The 17,938-nt window shown below is 46.5% G+C and overlaps 1 protein-coding gene across 4 annotated transcripts in view; it reads left to right on the top strand.

Annotated features, from left to right (window-relative positions):
• LOC127570446 (eIF5-mimic protein 1) overlaps nucleotides 1–17,938 on the top strand; it is a 66,877-nt gene that overhangs the window by 17,959 nt on the left and 30,980 nt on the right. The gene's annotated exons all lie outside the window — the stretch shown is intronic.

The raw sequence follows: 17,938 nt of genomic DNA on the forward strand, positions 1-17,938 counted from the left end.
TGTCTCAAAATTGGACATTTGGTGTCTTTCAAAAATTAAAGTTGACATTCACCCAAAAGTCAGTGTACAACTGCAAAACAAGAAATTCCATAATGGAAGACATCCCTTAGAGTATCATATGTCAATGTGCTGAATTAGATGACTCAATATCTGGTAAAATTGACATATGATACTTTAAGGGATGTCTTCCATTATGGAATTTTTTGTTTTGCAGTTGTACACTGACTTTTGGGTGAAAGTAAAAGAATCCGGGTGATAATTAAAGATCTTGAATCTTTTAACTTCGATTTAAAACAAACCTCAATTAAAATGAGGAAATACTTGCTGTGTGCTTCTAGCCCAGTGTTTAACAGTTCTTAAAAAGTGGAGATATCCTAATTACTGTCAGTGCTGTCCAGATGATAATCAGAGGCTGCTTACATCAAAATCTAACTTTTTTGGCAAATGAACACTATTTGCAATGAGGAAATATTTTCAGAAGAGAAAAGCCTTCAACAAATGTGCATGCAGTTAGTGGTCTGGCTTTGTCAAATGCACACACTGTTAAGGAAGGAAATATGATGGAAATTTTCAGAAGCCAGCTAACTAGCACACCTCAAACATTTAAGTATGCAGCACTCTCAAAAGCCTAAGTCTTTTAAAAACTATTGCATCTCAGGCACTTGAGGGAAAAGCCTTTACAGGATCATAAAAGGAATTATGATACTTAAGGAGGCCATTTAGTACCAGTGCTTCCAGGCCAATCGAGACAAAGCTTCCCAGCCTAATCCAGTCATCCTGCACTTGGTCCAGAGTCCTGCAGGTTACACGTTCATGTACATTTTGAGTATAAAGAGGAATGATGCTCCTTAATCAATGAGTTCCAGATCCCATCCTCTGAGTGGTGGGTGGGGAGGGGAACTTAATATCCTCTCAAATATCTTCTACCCATTACTTTAAATCAATGCCCCTGTGTTTTGATCTTTCTGCAAGAAGAAATAGGTCCTTCCTATTTTCGGAGACCTCTCATAATTTTATATGCCTTGTTTAATTCTCTCTCGGCCTTCTCTGTTCTAAACAAGCCTATTCAAGTTCTTCTCGTGGCTACACATTTCCAGTCCTGGCAACATTCTCATAAAAATCCTCTGCACTCCTCCAATGTAGTCACATTTCTCCTGTAATGTGGTGATCAAAACTATGTGCAGTATTCAAGCTGCAATCTGACTTGCATTGTGTACCGTGCCAGCACGACCTCCTTGTCCTTGTATTCTTTGTCACAATAATGAAAGAAAGCATTCTATGTAGCCTTTTAAACATATTATTGACTTGCCCTGCTACCTTTAAGGATCTGTAGACATACAGTAGATTTCAAGGTCCCTCTTCCCATTTAGTGTATTCTCGTGTTTGTTGCATTTCTTCAGATCTTTCATCTCTGAACAGACTTTTCTGTCCTAGAATCTAACGTCTTTCTCCTTGACGTCAACTACATGCCCGATTTTTGTATAGTCTGCAGATCTTCTTTATTATGCCCCCTACACTTGCGTTTAAATCATTGTTATGTCCTACAAAAGCAAGGGTAATTTTTAAAAAATTGATTCACTTTTCAGGACTTGACCACAGCTGGCAAGGCCAGTTTTTATTGCCCATCCCTAATTGTGACCTTGAACCTCCGCAGTCCTTCTGATGAGGGTATGCTCACAGTGCTCATGGAGAAGCAGTTCCAGGATTTAGATCCAATGCATAGCATAGTCAACAACAGCGCATCCCTTCCTGATGAGCTCAATGCATGTTTTGAACAGAAGTGGATTGGTTTGTCACCACCCACCCTGACAGCCTCCGATGCAACTGAACCTGTGGTCACTGTTGAGGATGTAAGATCAGTCTTCGGGAGGATGAAGCCAAGGAAAGCATCTGGCCTGGTTGGTGTCCCTGGTCATGTGCTCAGATCTTGTGCTGTTCAGCTGGCTGGGGTATTTGCAGACATATTTAACCTCTCCCTGCTTCAATCCGAGGTTCCCATCTGTTTTAAGGAGACCACTATCATTCTGGTACCTAAGAAAAACAAGGTAACATGCCTTAATGACTACTGACGGTGGCTCTGACAACCACCATCATGAAGTGCTTTGAGAAGCTGGTCATGCACGGTCGCGTAGTGGTTAATCTAACCCTCTACAGCGCCAGCGACCCGGGTTCAAATCCAGCCACTGTCTGTAAGGAATTTCTATGTTCTCCCTGTGTCTGCGTGGGTTTCCTCCCACATTCTAAAGATGTACAGGTTAGGAAGTTGTGGGCATGCTATGTTGGTGCTGGAAACGTGGCGACACTTGTGAGCTGTCCCCAGAACACTCGATGCAAAAGATGTATTTCACTGTGTGTTTCGATGTACATGTGACTAATAAAGATATCTTATTGGCATGCATTGACTCCAGTCTCCCGGAAAACCTTGACCCACTGCAATTTGCCTACTGCCGAAACAGGTCTACAGTGGACGCCATCTCCCTGGCCCTACACTCATCTCTGGAGCATCTGGACAGTAAAGACACCTACATTAGAATATTGTTTATTGACTACAGCTCCACCCTCAATACTATAATTCCAAGCAAAATCATCACCAAACTCCGAGACCTGGGACTGAACACCTGCCTCTGCAACTGGATCTTTGACTTTCTGACCAACAGACCGCAATCGATGAGGATAGGCAGCAACGCCTCCGGCACGATTCTTCTCAATACTGGTGCTCCACAAGGCTGCATTCTCAGCCCTCTACTCCCTGTATAGTCATGACTGAATGGCCAGATTGTGCTCTAATTCCATGTACGTTTGCAGATGATACCACCGTAGTGGGCTGTATCTCAAATAACGGTGAGTCGGAGTACAGGAAAGAGATAGAGAGCTTAGTGACGTCGTGTCATGACAACAACCTTTCCCTCAATGTCAGCAAAACATTGGAGATGCAATTGACTTCAGAAAAGGGGGCGGTGTACATGGATCTGTCTACTTTCCAGGTCCCCATATAATTGTAAGATATCTTTATTAGTCACATGTACATTGAAATACATCTTTGTGTAGAGTGTCAACAGTGGCTCTGACATCCGCCATAGCATGCCCACAACTTCCTAACCCGTATGTCTTTGGAATGTGGGAGGAAACTGGAGCATCCAGAGGAAACCCATGCAGACAACGGGGAGAACGTACAAACTCCTTACAGACAGCGGCGGGAATTGAACCCGGGTCGATGGTGCTGTCATAGTGTTACGCTAACCACTGCATTACCGTGCCTGCCCATATGCTACCGTGCCTTGTACTCAAATCCTCTCGCAATAAAGCAACCAGGAAGGCAAAATCCTTCTTTACCTGATTATTAAATTTCAGTGATTCTTGTGCAAGGAATCCATGTCCCTCTGGACATTTTTTTAATTTCTCGCTATTTAAAAATTATGTTGCTGATTTTTTTTTTGACCAAACTGGACAACTTCATGTTTTCCACATTATATTGCATCAGCCATTTTTGTCCACTGACTCAGCTTGTCTGCGCCCTTGAAGCCTCTTTATATCCTCCTCCCTACTCGTTATCCCATCCAGCTGTGTATCGCCAGCAAGCTTGGAAATATGACATTTGGTCTGTTTATTTCCACTCCAGTTTCTGTCCATTAACCAATCGTCAAACCACCAGTATATTACACCCAATTACACGTGCTCCAATTTTATTTGATCACCTCTTGTGTTGCACCTTTTCAAACGCTGCATCAAAATCCAAATGCAGGCTGTCACTGGGTTACGAATGGGTTCTGTCAGTTGATTTTGTCCATATCAGAAAATACACAAAATCACTCAATACAGTAACCATACCTCTGTACTATTGTAATAAATGGTATTGATGAGGACCAATTAACGCGGCACGGTAGCGTGGCGGTTAGTGCGACGCTATTACAGCGCCAGCGATCAGGGTTCGATTCCCATCACTGTCTGTAAGGAGTTTGTGCATTCTCCCGTGTCTGCATGGGTTTCCTCCGGGTGCTCCGGTTTCCTCCCACATTCTAAAGACGTACGGGTAGGTTAATTTGGGGGTTTAAAATGGGCGGTGCGGACTCGTTGGGCTGGAAGGGCCTGTTACCACGCTGTAAGTAAAATTTAAATTTAAAAATTCTGCCCAGTTACAATGCTACAGAATCAAGATGTCTCGCACTCAGTGGCTGGTTTCAATGGGCTTGAAGTATCAATGAATGTTACACATTGTTTAACAGAGTATAATTGCACAAGTAACAATAGAAGTGATTGCTTGTCAATTTCCAAAGCAACTCTCTTAAGTGGTCTCCTGCAGTGAAACTGGCAGCTTGTGTTCTTGAGAAACAATGGTGTATGATTACTGGAGGGAAGTTACATGAGAAACAATGGTGTCTGATTACTGTGGGGAAGTTGCATGTAAACATTTTTTTCTATGACCTGTTCTTGTTTCAATTTAAAAATTTTTATGGGAACTTGTTCATATGTACAGTGTGCCCATAAGTCAGGCGTTTGTAACCCAGAGACAGCCTGTAATGACATCAGCACGTTCCCCTTTGTCTATTTTGCTAGTTCCCCTTTGTAAATCAGTTTACTCTTGCTAATCCTATTTTTAATTTCTTAGTGCTCTGTTATCTCTAATAAATTCTAGCATTTTCTTAGCACTGAGAGTGGAAATAAGTCCTGTGGAACCCCATTGGTGACAGCTTTCCAGCCACAAAAACACCCATTAAACCATTACTCTGTGCTTCCTACCACTGAGATATTTGGCTCCAATTTACCACTCTCCTGTTGTTCCCATGAACTTTTACCCTTTTGTCTAGTCTGCCACTTGTCAAAAACCAAACTAAAATCCATGTAGAGTACATCGATTGCACTTTCCATATCAAGCAGCCTTGTTACCTCCTCAACTAATTCAATTAAGTGTGTCAAACTTTTATTAACAAATCCATGCTGACTGTCCTTGATTAATCTGTGCCTATCTAAATGAAGGTTTACTGTGCCTCAGACTGATTCCCATAACCTGTCCATCAACAAAATAATCAGCCTGTAATTACTTGTTTTATTCTTCTAGCTTTTTAGCTTTTTAAATAATAGTACGTTTGTAGTCTCTACTTCAGCACCATCCCTGTTACTGGGGAGGATTGAAAAATGATGCTCAATTCATCTGTAAGTTCCTCCCTTGTTTTTTTAAAAAACCTGGTGTATATTTAACGTGGACCTGATGAATAACCACATTCAAAGATGCTAAACACTCTAATAATTTTTCTCTTGAAAAATAAACAAAAAATATTCCCTAACTTTATCTTCTAAATGAAGAACAGTATCTCCTTTCGTATGAATGGGGCTGGGTTATATCTACTAACCATAGTTAGCACAAAGCTGAGGATACAAAGTAGATCAGGCCCCTTGTCCAGGAATTGGAATTGGTTTATTATTGTCACTTGTACCGAGGTACAGTGAAAAACTTGTCTTGCACACCGTCCATACAGATCAATTTATTACACAGAGCATTGAGGTAGTACAAGGTAAAACAATACAAAATGCAGAGTAAAATGCCACAGCTACAGAGTGCAGTGCAGGTAGACAATAAGGTACAAGGTCATAACGAGGTAGATTGTGAGGTCAAGAGTCCATCTTATCATACTAGGGAACTGTTCAATAGTCTTATAACAGCAGGATAGAAGCTGTCCTTGACCCTGGTGGTATGTGCCCTCAGGCTTTTTATCTTCTGCCTGAAGGGAGGGGGAGAAGAGAGAATGTCCGGGGTGGATGGGGTCTTTGATTATGCTGGCTGCTTCACCAAGGCAGTTGGAGGTATAGACAAGAGTCCGAGGAGGGGAGGCTGGTTTCTGTGATGAGCTGAGCTGTGCCCACAATTCTCTGCAGTTTATTGTGGTCCTGGGCAGGGTAGTTGCTATACCAAGCCGTGATGTGTCCAGATAGGATGCTTTCTATGGTGCCTCGATAAAAGTTGGTGAAGATCAAAGGGGTCATGCCAAATTTCTTTAGCTTCCTGAGGAAGTAGAGGCACTGGTGAGCTTTCTTGGCTGTGGTATCTATGTGGTTGGACCAGAACAGGGTATTGGTGATGTTCACTCCTAGAAACTTGAAGCTCTCAACCCTCTTGACCTCAGCACCATTGATGTAGACAGGTGCATGTACACCGCCCCCTTTCCTGAAGTCAATGACCAGCTCTTCTGTTTTGCTGACATTGAGGGGAAGGTTGTTGTCATGACACCATATCACTAAGTTCTCCATCTCCTTCCTGTACTCTGACTCATTGTTATATGAGATCCGGCCCATTACGGTGGTATCATCTGCAAACGTAGATGGAGTTAGAGCAGAATCTGGCCATGCAGTCATGAGTGTATAGGGAGAAGAGTAGAGGGCTGAGGAAGCACCGCTATGTGAATAATCGTGCTGGAGGTGTTGCTGCCTATCCTCACTGATTGCAGTCTGTTGATCAGGAAGTCGGAGTGGAGTGAGAGGTCAGATGTGCATTCATTGGATGTTGCAGCATGTTCTTGATGTTTCCCCCATGAGTGCACAGACTGGCAGCGGTTGCCTTGCAGCTCCAGTGACACTGGTTCAATCCTGAGTATTATATGTGTGGCGTTTGCATGTTCTTCCTGTGACTGCCTGGGTTTCCACCAGATATTCCGGTTTAACATAGAACACTACAGCACAGTACAGGCCCTCTGGCCCACAATGTTGTGCCGACATTTTATCCTCCTCTAAGATCTATCTAATCCTTTCCTCCCACATAGCCCTCCATTTCACTATCATTCGTGTGTCTATCTAAGAGTCTCTTAAATGTCCTTAATGTATCTGCCCCCACAACCTCTGCAGGCAGTGCGTTCCATGCACCCACCACTCTCTGTGTAAAAAAAAAAAGTTACCCCTGACAATCCCCCTTATACCTTCCTCCAATCAGCTTAAAATTATGTCCCCTTGTGTTAGCCATTGTCGCACTGGGAGAAAGTCTCTGACTGTCCACTTAGTCTATGCCTCTTATTATCTTGTACACCTCTATCAAGTCACCTCTCATCCTCCTCCTCTCCAAAGAGAAAAGCCCTAGCTCGCTCAACCTATCCTCATAAGACATGCTCTCCAATCCGGGCAACATCTTGGTAAATGTCCTCTGCACCCTCTCTAAAGCTTCCACATCCTTCCTATAATGAGGCAACCAGAACTGAACGCAGTACTCCAAGTGTGGTCTGACCAGAGTTCTATAGAGCTGCAACATCACCTTGCAGCTCTTGAACTCTATACCCCGACTAATGAAGGCCAACACACCATACGCCTTATTAACAACCCTATCGACCTGCATGGCAACCTTGAGGGATCTACAGACATGGACCCCAAGATCCCCTCTGTTCCTCCACACTGCTAAGATTCCTGCCATTAACCTTGTATTCTGCCTTCAAATTTGATCTCCCAAAGTGTATCACTTCACACTTATCCGGGTTGAACTCCATCTGCCACTTCTCAGCCCAGCTCTGCATTCTATGAATATCCTTTTGTAATCTACAGCAACATTCTATACTATCCACAATACCACCAACCTTTGTATCATCAGCAAACTTACTAACCCACCCTTCCACATCCTCATCCAAGTCATTTATAAAAATCACAAACAGCTGGGGTCCCGGAACAGATCCCTGTGGGACACCACTGGTCACCGACCTCCAGGCAGAATATACTCCATCTACCACCACTCTCTGTCTTCTATGGGCGAGCCAATTCTGAATCCATACAGCCAAGTTACCCTGGATCCCATGCATCCTGACTTTCTGAATAAGCCTTCCATGAGGAACCTTATCAAACGCTACTAAAATCCATGTACACCACATCCACTGCTCTACCTTCATCAATGTGCTTTGTCACATCCTCAAAGAATTCAATCAGGCTCGTGAGACACGACCTGCCCCTCACAAAGCCATGCTGAATGTCCCTAATCAGCCTATGCTTCTCTAAATGCCCATAAATCCTATCTCTAAGAATCTTCTCCAGTAATTTGCCCACCACTGAAGTAAGACTCACTGGTCTGCAATTCTCAGGGTTATCCCTACTCCCTTTCTTAAACAAAGGAACAACATTTGCCACGCTCCAATTATCTGATACTACTCCAGTGACCAGTGAAGATGCAAAGATCGTCGCTAAAGCTGCAGCAATCTCTTCCCTCGCTTCCCATATTAACCTTGGATATATCCCGTCTGGCCCTGGTGACTTATCTATCCTAATGTTTTTCAATAGTTCCAGCACATCCTCTTTCTTCACACTGACATGCCCTAGCATATCAGTCTGTCATACGCCATTGTCACAAACGTCAAGGTCTCTCTCACTGGTGAATACTGAAGCAAAGTATTCATTAAGGACCTCCCCTACCTCTTCCAACTCCAGGCACATGTTTCCTCCTTTATTCCTGATCGGTCCTACCCTCACTCTAGTCATCCTCTTATTCTTCACATATGTGTACAACGCCTTGGGGTTTTCCTTGATCCTACTTGCCAAGGACTTCTCGTGCCCCCTTCTAACTCTCCTAAGTCATTCTTAAGCTCCCTCCTGGCTACCTTGTAACTCTCCAGAGCCCTGTCTGGTCCATGCTTTCTAAACCTCAGGTAAGCTTCTTTCTTCTTCTTGATAAGATATTCTACATCTCTTGTCAACCATGGTTCTTCACTCTACCATCCTTACCCTGTCTCAGTGGGACAAATGTATCCAGAGCCCCATGCAAGTATTCCTTGAACAACCTCCACATTTCCGCTGTGCACTTCCCCAAGAACATCTGTTCCTAATTTACACTCCCAAGTTCTCGCCTAACAGCATCAAAATTCCCCGTCCCCCAGTTAAATACTTCCATATCATCTGCTCCTATCCCTCTCCAAGGCTATGGTAAAGGTCGAGGAGTTATGGTCCCTATCTCCAAAATGCTCTCCCACCAAGAGATCTGAAACCTGATCAAGCTCATTGCCTAGTACCAGGTCCAGTACAGCCTCTTCTCTAGTCGGCCTGTCCATATACTGTGTCAGGAATCCTTCCTGTACACACCAAACAAACCCCGTCCCATCTATGCCCTTTACACTAAGGAGGTGCCAATCAATATTAGGAAAGTTGAAATCACCCATGACAACAACCCTATTATTTTTGCACCTCTCCAAAATCTGCCTCCTGATCTGCTCCTTAGCGTCTCTGCTGCTATTAAGGGGTCTGTAGAATACTCCCGATAGAGTGATTGCTCCCTTCCTGTTTCTGACTTCCACCCACACTGACTCAGTGGACGATTCTTCCAGGACATCCTCCTTTTCTACTGCTGTGACACTGTCCCTGATCAGCAAAGCCACTCCCCCACCTCTTTTACCTCTGCCCCTGTCCCTTTTAAAACATCTAAACCCCAGAACATCCAGCAGCCATTCCTCCCCTTGCGACAGCCAAGTCTCTGTAATGGCCACCACGTCATAGTTCCACGTACTTACCCACACTCTAAGTTCATCAGCCTTGTTCCTGATACTTCTCACATTAAAGTAGACACACTTCAGCCCATCCAACTGACTGCAATTTTGCCCTTTCAATTGCCTATCCTTCCTCACAGTCTTTCTACATTCTGCATCTACTTGTACACTAAATAAACCAACCTCTGACCTCTCACTCTGGTTCCCATCCCCCTGCCAAACCAGTTTAAACCCTCCCCAACAGTTCTAGCAAACCTGCCCGCAAGAATATTGGCCCCCCTCCAGGTATTCCTCCCGTATTCCTAATACATGCTGGAAAATTAATTGATCACTGTAAATTACTCCTTGGTGTGGGTAAGTGGCATCAGAAAAATCAAAGGGAAATTGATGGGCATGTGAGAGAGAACAAGTTGCAGTGCTTCAGGAAAATAATTAGAGGGGATAGGGACTAATGGGATCTCTCTGTTGGGAGCCAGTATGAACTTTTGGTGGACTTGTTGTCAGCCTGTTCTGGCCTATTATAATTTAACCATTTTTAAAGTATGCTTTGAATTATTTTTTTTTACTCATTGAAGATTTCAGCTACTGAGGGAAAATGTGTGGTGCATGATAAATTTTCAAAAAGCATTTTAACAATTTATGTAATAGGATGAAGTTAATATTGCAACAGAAGAGGAGTAAAGATATTGAACCGATGTAAAAATAGAAAGGAGTTGCCTAGCAGTTCTGCATTACTCAAAAATTGATCAGTTCATGTGGTCCAGATTGGCTGCAATTGTCCTTCAGTCTTCCTTACATATTCAAATGATTCAGTAGAGTAGGAGGAATGCACATCTTGCATCCCTGTTTAAAAATAGGTGAGAAGAATAAACCTGATATCTACGTCAGTTTTTGTTAGTGCTAAAAAAAAATTACTATCGTTGAATGCAGAGGGCAAAATTTGTTCTCACTTGGAGGAGCATTGGTTGAACATGCAATGGCTTCTGCCACGTGTGAAGGCCCTGTAGGAATTAAAAGATGTGAATTAGTACTGTGAAGGTAACCATAATAACACAAGAAAGAGGAGCAGCAATAGGCCATCCAGCCCACTGAGCCTACACAACTATTCAACAAGATCATGGTTAATTTTCTACCTCAACACCACTTTCCTACCCTATTCCACTTGTTCTTGATCCCTTTAGTATCCAGAAAATAATGAATCACTGTTTTCAATGCAAACAATCTCTGGAGTTCTCTACCCCACAGGCTCAAATGTTCACTGGTCTCTGAGTGAAGAATTTTTTTTCGTTTTTCAATCCCAAATGGCCAACCCTCATCTAGACCTCTTAGCTAGAGGAAATATCCTCCCTTCATCTACCCTGTTGGGTCTTCTAATAATTGTATGATTTTAGTGAGGTTGCGTCTCATTCCTTTAAACCGTAGAGAACTCAATCTCATTTCATATGACAGACCCACCATCCCCAGTCTGTTGAATCTTCATTGTATTCCCTCTGTAGCAAGTTTAAATTTTGTCAGTACAAGACTAAAATAATATTCCAGGTACCAAAACCTTATTTAATGCAGTAAGACAGCGTTACTCAAATTTTCTTGCAGTAAAGGCCAATATACCATTGTCTTCCTAATTGTTTGCTATTTCTGCACATTAGCTTGCAGTGAATTGTGTTTAAGGATACTTGGATTCCTTTAGGTGACATTTCTAATCTCTTGTAGCTGAACGCAGCGCGTGGCAGAAAAGAAAAAGAACGCAGAGACGTGGAGACTGGAGCACACTTTTACTGACTCAAACAAAGCGCGCGCGCTCTCTAAAAGTAACCAAGAGCCTCTCTGGTGGATGTGATGTGAGGTCCCTGCCGGAAGGCCCACCCCACGGTTAGTCTACGTTGCGCTCCTGCGCATGCGCCTGCGGCCGCCGATGGCAATTCGAGTTCTATGGGTCCAGGCTGCTTCACCCCCCCCCCCCCCAGAATCGCCCATCAGGGGCGTGGGATCCCCAGTCTGTGTGTCCCTCTTGGGTGGCCTGCCACGCTGGCGTGGTGAGGGCACCTTCATGGGCTGCCCAATGTCCAAATGCGCCAGTTTGAGGTGGTCCACTGTGAAGGATCACCTTGCAGGGTCCTTCGTACGACCTCTGCAGAGGTGACGTGCATGCCCCTGCGAATGAAAATGTACTCACAGTCCCTGAGATCCCTAGGAACAAAAGACAATGTAGTGCCATGTCTGGAGGTTGGAATCGGTGCCAGGCTCCTCACCTTGTCCCGCAGCTTCGTCAGCACTTCCACCGGCGTCCCTGCTGGACCTTGGGCCTCTGGCACGAACTCGCCCGGGACTGTCAGGGGGGTGCCGTAAACCAACTCCGCCGAGGAGGTGCCCAGGTCCTCCTTGGGGGCTGTGCGGATGCCCAGTAGAACCCAGGGAAGCTCATCTGTCCAGTTGGGCCCTCTGAGGCGCGCCATCAGGTCTGACTTGAGATGCCTGTGGAACCGCTCGACCAAACCGTTGGCCTGTGGGTGGTTAGCCGTGGTGTGGTGTAACCGGGTGCCCAGGAGCTGTGCCAGTGCTGTCCACAACCCTGACGTGAACTGTGCCCCTCTGTCGGAGGTGATGTCCGCTGGAAGTCCGAACCTGGCGATCCAGTTTGCAATGAGCGTCCTGGCGCTGGACTCCGTGGACGTGTCTGCTAGCGGCACGGCCTCCGGCTATCTGGTGAACCTGTCAACCATGGTGAAGATATACCTGGCGCCCCGGGAGATGGGCAGGGGGCCGACGATGTCCACATGGATGTGCTGAAACCTGCCGAGCATTGGTTGGAACTGTTGGAGGGGATCCTTCACATGCTGCTGGACTTTGGCAGTCTGGCAGTATACGCAGGTCCTGGCCCAGTGTCCGACCTGCTTGCGCAGACCGTGCCAGACGAATTTGTCTGATACCAATTTGATGGACGCCTGGATGGACGGGTGGGCCAGCCCGTGTAGCGTGTCGAATATCCGCCGTCTCCATGCTGCTGGTACCACGGGCCGAGGTCTGCCAGTCGACGTGTCGCACAGGAGCCGAACCGCTGTTGTGCTGACGGGGACTTCCTCCAACTGGAGTCCCGAAATGGCAGTGCGATAGGCCGGGATCTTGGTGTCCGCTTGTTGTGCCTGCGCCAGCGCCGTGTAGTCGACCCCTGGGGCTGAGGTGGTCACTGAGTGGCTGTGGGGACAAGACAGTGTATTGGCAACCACGTTGTTCTTCCCCGCGATGTGGCGGATGTCGGTGATGATCTCCGAGATAAACGAGAGGTGCCTCTGCTGCCGGGCTGACCATGGGTCCAATACCTTTGCGAGGGCGAAGGTGAGGGGCTTGTGGTCCGTATACGCAGTGAAATCCCTTCCTTCGAGGAAATACTGGAAGTGCCGGATGGCTAGGTAGAGCGCTAGCAACTCCCTGTTGAAAGCGCTGTACTTAACCTCTGGTGGTCCCAGGTGTCGGCTGAAAAAGGCGAGCGGTCGCCACTGGCCCTGGACGAGCTGCTCCAGGACTCCGCTGACCACCGTGTCGGAAGCATCGACTGTGAGCGCCGTGGTTACATCGACTCTTGGGTGTACTAGGAGGGCCACCTTTGCCAACGCCTCTTTGGTCTGCTTGAAGGCTTCCGTGGACTCCGTGTCCCATTCCACCTCCTTGGCCTTGCCGGCCGTCAGACTGAACAGGGGTCTCATGATGCGCGCCGCTGCCGGCACGAACTGTTGGTAGAAATTTACCATCCCCATGAACTCTTGCAGGCCCTTGACCGTGCTGGGTTTGGGAAACTGGCGGATGGCCTGGACCTTGTCCGGCAGAGGGGTGGCTCCATGCTGGTTGATCCTGTGGCCCAAGAAGTCAATTTCCATCAGCCCGAACTGGCACTTCGCCGGGTTGATTGCCAGTCCATGGTCGCTAAGGCGCTGGCAGAGCTGGCGCAAATGTGCCACGTGCTCTTTGCGTGACTTGCTGGCCACCAGGATGTCGTCTGGGTAGATGAAGATGAAATCCAGGCCTCGCCCAACCGAGTCCATTAGCTTCTGGAAAGTCTGAGCAGCATTCTTGAGGCTGAAGGGCATCTTTAGGAATTCAAACAGCCCAAAAGGGGTGATGAAGGCTGTTTTGGGCACATCATTGGAGTGCACGGGGATCTGATGGTAACCCCGGACCAGGTCGATTTTTGAAAAGATGGTCGCCCCGTGGAGGTTGGCCGTGAAGTCCTGGACGTGAGGCACCGGGTATCTGTCGGCGGTTGTGGCGTCGTTGAGTCTCCTGTAGTCCCCGCAGGGCCTCCAACCTTCTGCGGACTTGGGCACCATGTGCAGCGGCGATACCCAAGGGCTGTCCGAGCAGTGGATGATCCCCATCTCCTCCATTTTCCGGAACTCCTCCTTGGCGAGGTGGAGCTTGTCGGGTGGAAGTCTATGGGCCCGGGCGTGCAGCGGTGGTCCTTGCGTGGGAATGTGGTGCTGTATGCCATGCTTGGGACCGGTAGTGGAGAACTGTAGGGTGATGATGGAGGGGAAATCCGCCAGCACCCTTGTGAACTTGTCACCCGAGAGTGTGACGGAGTCCAGGTGGAGGACCGGGAACTGGGCTTTCCCGAGCTGGAAGGTTTGGAAAGTCTTGGCGTGGACTAAACGCCGGCCTTTCAGGTCGACCAGAAGACGGTTGGCCTGAGGAAATCCGCCCCTAGTAACGGCTGTGACACTGCTGCTACCGTGAAGGTCCAGGTAAAACAGCTGGGCCCGAAACGCAGTGGGATGGTACACAAGCCGTACATCCGGATGGTGGTGCCATTCGCGGCGGTGAGGTTGGGGCCTCGGGCCATGGTACGGGTGTCCATGTTTGAGGGGGGAAGGACGCTGATCTTGGCCCCAGTGTCCACCAGGAAACATCGCCCGGACTGTCGGTCCCAGAGGAACAGGAGGCTGTCGCGATGACCAGCCGTTGAAGCCACTAGTGACGGCCGGCCCCTGCGTTTCCCGGGAAGGCACACGGTGGACGGCAGTGGCGCGCGTTTGACTCCCACCTCTGATAGTAAAAACACCATTGGTCCGAACCATCAACTTTGTCCCCCGTGGGTCTCGGCGGTTTCGGTTGTGGGATCTTGGCCTTAGGCTGCGCAGTCATGGTTAGACAGATGGAAGCCGCTCCCCACTGCTTACTCTGCCGCAAAATGTCCGCCCTGGCCGCGAGACTGCGTGGGTTGCTGAAATCTTAACCCGCGAGGAGGAGGCGAATGTCCTCTGGCAGTTGCTCGAGGAACAGCTGCTCAAATAGGAGGCAGGGCTTATGGCCATCCATGAGTGCCAGCATGTCGTCCCTCAGCTGGGATGGCTTGCGGTCGCCCAGGCCATCCATGCGCAGAAGCCGCGCTGCTCGTTCGCGGCGGGAGAGTCCGTAAGTGTGGAGGAGGAGTGCCTTGATCTTAATGTACCTGTCCTCCGTAGGTGGATGGTGCAGGAAGTCGATGATCTGGACTGCTGTGTCCTGGTCGAGCGCGCTGACCACGTAGTAATACTGCGTGGTGTCGGCTGTAATGCCTCGGATACTGAACTGGGCCTCAGCCTGCTCAAACCAAACGTGGGGCTGAGCGTCCCAGAGTGTTGGGAACTTGAGCGAGACTGCGTTGTGCGAGTCATCGGGATTCATGTCGCGGGTTCCGGATGCCATCTGGGAGCGTCGGGGTCACCAAATGTAGCCGAATGCAGCGCGTGGCAGAAAAGAGAAAGAACGCAGAGACGTGGAGACTGGAGCACACTTTTACTGACTCAAACAAAGCGTGCACGCTCGCTAAAAGTAACCGAGAGCCTCTCCGGCGGACGTGATGTGAGGTCCCTGCCGGAAGGCCCGCCCCGTGGTTAGTGTACGTTGCGCTCCCGCGCATGCGCCTGCAGCTGCCGATGGCGGTTCGAGTTCTGCGGGTCCGAGCTGCTACACCCTCACCATTTTAAAAAAAACTCAGTATTTCTCTTTCTTTCCCTGAAAGAAGTAGATATATTGCAAGATATTATCATGCAACTGATCAAATTTCACAAACGTTTTCAATTGCGTACATGACTGTTGTATGTCATGGAGCGCTAATATTTTATCATGCAACCAGTTACCATTGGGGTCATGGTTGCGATAGGTGGAACCAGCTGCAGTGGGGATAATGGGTTGATGGAACCATTGGGGGAGGGAATGGGGGAGGGAATGGAAGAGATGAACAAAAGGAGAAGAAAATTGGGTGGACAGACAACTCTGTGTGGGAGGAGAGCACCGGTGGTGTGGGTTACCTGAAGCTACCCAAGCAGAATATGAGGTGTTGTTCTTCCAATTTGCATTTGGCCTCTCCGTAGCAAAAGAGAAGGCTGAGGATAGACAGGTCGATGTGGGAGTGGGAAGGTGAGATAAAAATGACATCCATCTGGAAGCTTGTGATGGCCATTGGAAACTGAACAGAAGTGCTCCTCAAAGTGGTCACCTGGTCTACGCTTGGTTTCACCAATGTAGAGGAGGCCATGAGGATTCCCTTGAATTTGTACAGAAATGGCCTCCTTTTATGTTGTAAGGAAATATGGTACATAGTATGGTGAATTCTGGCCCGTGTTAAGAATTTCCATTTCCAGTACCTTGTTCTTCTGTTCTATGTTAACAGTAGTAGAGTAAAAAAACTTAAGTTCTGTGGAAGCAAGACTTAAACAGTATCACCTGTGTTTTGGGTGGGAAAATTAACTACATTTATGTTCCATGTTAAATAATTTCAAAGAGCTACACATAATAACTTTTTGAAGTGCAATGACGTTGGCACGGTAGTGTAGCAGTTAGCATAATGCTATTACAGCGCCAGCGACCCAGGTTCAATTCCCGCCGCTGTCTGTAAGGAGTTTGTACGTTCTCCCTGTGTCTGTGTGGGTTTCCTCCAGGTGCTTCGGTTTCCTCCCACATTCCAAAGCCATACAGGTTAGGAGCTGTGGGCATGCTATGTTGGCATCGGAAGAGTGGTGACACTTGCAGGCTGCCCCCAGCACGTTCTTAGTAATGCAAAAAGACGCATTTCACTGTGTGTTTCGATGTACATGCAACTAATAAATATCTTAAATATCTATCTTATTTAGCTGAACTTGGTAGCTATTCTACACCAATAAGATCCCACAAACAACAATTTATTAAATGGTTGATTAATACATAAAATTTTAGTGATATTGAATGAAGAGAAATTGAGACATCGACAGAGCTGACTGCTTTTTGAATATTCCCATAGGATCACTCAAGTCCATTTTAACTATAGTAACAGCTGGAAAGCAGGACTTGGAAGATGGATAATTGTGACTACATGATTTAGATAATGGGCAAAAATAATGTAGGCTTGATTGATTTTTAGGAAGATTTGCAGACAAGAGCTTGTTTTGATGGTGGTGCTGATAAGAGGGTGAAAATCTGAAGAATTACTAAAAGTAGAGGAAAACTTTTAGCATTGGAGCAAGTGTACTTAATTCTGTTTTGTTTGCATCAAGAATACTTAGATTTTTATAGTCAAAAAGCAACTTTAGTTTGTCATATCACAGTTCACCCTGAAACAATGTGACTTATAGTTAATAGGATGTTGCAAAATAAATCTCTGAGTACCGTGAAAATTCAGAGGGGCTCATTTACCCTCTTGGAAAATTCAAAACAAATGTGGAGGCTTGGTGGCATTTGCATTGATAATTCTACAAATGAACAATTCCAAACAAAATGGCACTTGAGCTAAAAATAGAAAAAGTTGTAGCTATATAGGGAGAAGAATCAGTAAACTGCTCAAAATGATTTCAAGAATGGAAGGAGACATTCAAAAATAAAGGTTTTCTGAACCAACTACTGTGCGTGAATTAGAAGCACGAAGCTGATCAGCTGTATAGTTCTAACCAGTGAATAAACTTTGGTTTGCAATGGGACTGGATGTTCACTGCTTTTAATTGAACTTGTTGGTCTTTAAATAGTAAGAGTAATAATTTATCAGACAAACCAAACAGGCACTATGTGAGAAGCATCCTGAGGTCTGCAGTTCCAGACAAGCAATAAGCTATTGATGAAATGTCAGTGGTTCGTCAGTGTGAGATATTGGGTATAGAATGTACAGCCTACACATCCAGGGCCAAAGATTTATCAGAGCCTATTTCATAGACCGTTGTCTTTTGTTTAAAAATGCTTTAAAGCAGTGTATGTTTGATAGATGATCTTATTGCCCAGCCCTAATTGCCCTTGAACTGAGGAGCATTTATTCAGTTTGTTCAGGAAAGTTTCCTCAGGTATTATATAATATAGAGGGCCCTACCAGGGAGGGGGCAAAGCTTGAACTACTCCTCGGAAGTAAGGAAGGGCAAGTGACTGAGGTCACAGTTGGGGAGTACTTTGGGACTAGTGACTATAGTTCTATCAGTTTTAAAATAATTATTAGGGAGAGGTTAGACAGGCTGGGCCTTTACTTCTTGGAGCATAGGAGACCGAGGGGTGATCTCACAGAGGTGTAT

The sequence above is a fragment of the Pristis pectinata genome, chromosome 5 (assembly GCF_009764475.1).
Source record: "Pristis pectinata isolate sPriPec2 chromosome 5, sPriPec2.1.pri, whole genome shotgun sequence".
NCBI classification, from domain to species: Eukaryota; Metazoa; Chordata; class Chondrichthyes; order Rhinopristiformes; family Pristidae; genus Pristis; species Pristis pectinata.